This window comes from Phocoena sinus, chromosome 18, assembly GCF_008692025.1.
Source record: "Phocoena sinus isolate mPhoSin1 chromosome 18, mPhoSin1.pri, whole genome shotgun sequence".
In the NCBI taxonomy this organism is placed as follows: Eukaryota; Metazoa; Chordata; class Mammalia; order Artiodactyla; family Phocoenidae; genus Phocoena; species Phocoena sinus.
Genome location: NC_045780.1, coordinates 46,525,310 through 46,529,104, shown reverse-complemented (window position 1 = coordinate 46,529,104; position 3,795 = coordinate 46,525,310). Strand labels below are relative to the sequence as shown.

The 3,795-nt window shown below is 39.1% G+C and overlaps 1 pseudogene; it reads left to right on the top strand.

The window, feature by feature from the left end:
• Positions 1-1,145: 1,145 nt before the first annotated feature.
• LOC116743145 lies at positions 1,146-2,391 on the top strand (annotated as a pseudogene).
• The last annotated feature ends 1,404 nt before the right edge of the window (positions 2,392-3,795 follow it).

Here is a 3,795-nt window from a genome sequence, read left to right as displayed (position 1 = left end):
TGATTGTTTCTTCTGCCTAAAGATTTTATGTAGGACAGTTAGAAAGACAAGCTCTACAGTCAAGATGGATAATTATTTTATTCACCAACTCTTCTAAATATAAAGCTGCACTAATAATAGGAAAAATTGAAATGATCATTAACATAGTTATCTATGAAACCAAACTACCCTTTGGCTGGATGACTAAAAAGTTATAAAGCATCATGTCAGTGTCTCCTAACAATAGATTTTGATTTTGACAAAAAGTCTCATAATCACAATATTTTAATTTTCATAGAGTATGAAATTACTTGCTCTAAATAAGCTAGGTATCATCTAAAATAAATAAATTATCACGCTTGTCTACTTCTAAGGTAAACATGACCAAAATTATATAAGTACAGATGAAAGTATGAAAATTGGAAGTAAAAATTTGAGAACATTGGACCTCAAGCAATATAATGCTAAAATGACAACCACATTGTCTAATCCAGAGAATGTACGCATGCATGTAGGATTTGAGTTCTACAAATTTAATTCAAGGCTCAAGATAATAAAGTTGGTGAACATTAGGGATTCTAGATTTTTAGGTTGTGCGTGATGAGATTCGGTTTGGTTTTGTGGCTTAAAATTAATAATTTCCATTCAAGGAAATTGCAATGCCTTCTCCATACTATAAAGCTCTTTATGTGTACTTGTAGGGTTAGAGCGGCTTTGAGGATGCAGACATGTTCCCCTGCATATGTGAGTTGCAGACAGTATCTTGGTTTATAATGCAAATTTTATGTTATGTGTGCCACAAAATAATTTTTAGTGCATACCGTCAAATTTCCTTTATAAACTTGTTAGATTACATAAATCTAATGTGCATTTGCACACGACATGGGATTTACATTTGATTCACTCACTTTCACGTTGCACATATAAATCTAACAATTAATAAACTTATGGTCTTCTTCATCTTTAATCAGCAAAGAATAAATCATCTGGATAACAATCTTATATGAATATAAAAAGGTCTTGGGAAGAAAGCGGAAGTAATGTTCATTTAAGAATTTATTCAAAAAGAATAGCCTGGCCATCTTGTGGGAAGAGCTGAAGCAGGCACTCTCAGCTCGGCACCGCCTGCTGCAATCCGTGGAGGAACGCGACGCTGAGCCACCATCATGCCTGGGCACTTACAGGAAGGCTTCGGCTACGTGGTCACCAACCGATTCGACCAGCTATTTGACAACAAATCGGACCCCTTCGAGGGGTTGAAGGCAGCAGAGAACAAGAAAAAAGAAGCCGGCGGGGGCGGCTTTGGGGGCCCTGGGGCCAAGAGCGCAGCTCAGGCCGTAGCCCAAACTCCAACGTGGTGGGCAAACAGCTGCATAAAGAGTCCCAGAAAGACATCAAGAACCCGCTGTCTCCCAGCGTTGGCGTGGTTGACAAGAAGGAGGAGATGCAGCCACCTGTGGCACTTAACAAAGAAGGAAAAAGACGCGTTGGAAGAAGACCTGATCAACAATTTCAGGGTGAAGAGAAGATAATTGATAGGAGACCAGAAAGGCGACCACCTCGTGAAAGACGATTGAAAAGCCACTTGAAGGAAAGCGTGGGGGGCTTCCCTGGTGGCGACCTCTTGGAAGAGGTCGAGGAGGTTGTGGACGGGGAATGGGCCGGGGAGATGGCTTTGATTCTCGTGACAAACGTGAATTTGATAGGCATCGTGGAAGTGACAGATCTGGCCTGAAACATGAGGACAAGCGTGGAGGTAGCGGATCTCACAGCTGGGGAACTGTCAAAGATGAATTAACTGACTTGGAGCAATCAAATGTGACTGAAGAAACACCTGAAGGTGAAGAACCTCCAGTGGCAGGCACTGAAAATAAGGAGAATGAAGTTGAAAAGTGAAGGAAGAAGACCCAAAAGAAATGACTTTGGATGCGTGGAAAGCTATTCAAAATAAGGACCGGGCAAAAGTAGAATTTAACATCTGAAAACTAAAAGAAGGTGCTGACGGGCAGTGGAAGAAGGGATTTGTTCTTCATAAGTCAAAGAGTGAAGAGGTTCACGCTGAAGACTTGGTTATGGATCACCATTTCCGGAAGCCAGCAAATGATATAACGTCTCAGCTGGAGATCAATTTTGGAGAGCCTGGCCGCCCAGGACGTGGTGGCAGGGGAGGATGAGGTGTCCGTGGGCGTGGTGGACGTCCAAACCGGGGCATCAGGACTGACAAGTCAAGTGCTTCTGCTCCTGACGTGGATGACCCAGAGGCATTCCCAGCTCTGGCTTAACTGGGTGCCATAAGACAACCCTGGTTCCTTTGTGGACCCTCCCCTTTGAGACTTGCATGCTTAAGGATCCCAAACACCTAAGAAATTTAAAAAAAAAAAAGAAAGAAAAGACTGTCATTCATACCATTCACATCTAAAGACTGAATTTTATCTGTTTTGAAAATGAACTTCTCCTGCTACACAGAAGTAACAATATGGTAGTCAGTTTTGTATTTAGAAATGTATTGGTAGCGGGGATGTTTTCATAATTTTCAGAGATTATGCATTCTTCATGAATGCTTTTGTATTACTGCTTGCAAATATGCATTTCCAAATTTGAAATATAGGTGTGAAAAGTGTGTACCAGTTTAAAAAAGAAGCATAAAATAGATTCTGTGGACAACTTTGCATATAAATATAAGGGTCTAGAGCCTCAAAGAAACCAAATTCATTGTTAATTTTTCAAAGATGAAAAACTAAACAAAGTGGCACATTACATAAATGAGCCACTAATGATAAATAATGAAACAGTTAATTTTCTCTAGTGAGCAATGGCAACAAATTTTTGAAAAGTAAACATTTAATTTCATGTTGATTAAAAAAATAATGAGGTTTGATTTCAGTATTTTAATGAGACTGAACTAATTTTGTCTTAGCCTATCAAATAGTGATTCTAAAATTTTTCTGAAGTGTCTGAAATTTGTAAGCTATGGTTTACTTGGTGTAACTTTATTGGCTGGATATTTAATTATCGTACATTAATTTGCTCATTCAGATTATGTACCTCACTCAAGGTACACTTTTTAAAACAAAATCCAGGAAATACGTAAATGTTCTCAATCCATCTATAGCCAGCCATTTCCAATCTGCTTCTCATTCTGTGCTCTGAAGTCCATGGGATTACTTCTAATTTGCTCTTCCAAGTTTCTCTGCTCCATCAATACTGATTCAGTATGTGCTGCTCAGACTATTTTGTGGCTCTATTATTTACTCCAATAGCTTCTGTTCAAGTGCCAAGAAGAGAAGATGTTAAAAATGACATAACGCTAGTATCAGGGAAAAAAATCCCAGCTACTCTGCCCATGTGGTAGAGACAGAACAATACAGGGTAAATATTTTTAGTTTTTTTGTGTGATGGGATTTGGTTAGGTTTTGTGGTTTAAAATTAATAATTTCCATTCAAGGAAATTACAATGCTTTCTCCATACTGTAAAGCTCATTATGTGTAGCTGTAAGATTAGAGTGGTGTTTTCCCCACTTCAGAGAGATGCTGTTACAGCAGAAATTAAAGATGTGGAAAAGACGGCACACGTCAGAAAAAAGGAGGAAGAGGACTCAGTGACTTAAGTTATATTTTATATTTAAAAGAAAAGGAATTGGTGATGTCACACAGCAACGACAGCAAAAGCAGCCAAAGTTGGAGAGAAAACAGAGCCATCAAGTTGAGAGAACTGTGCTGACATACACATGCTGGAGGCATGAGGGATTCCATGTGGCTCAAGGACTAATTTTGATTGCCAATGATACATTTTCAGGGACTCCCTAAAATGTTGAA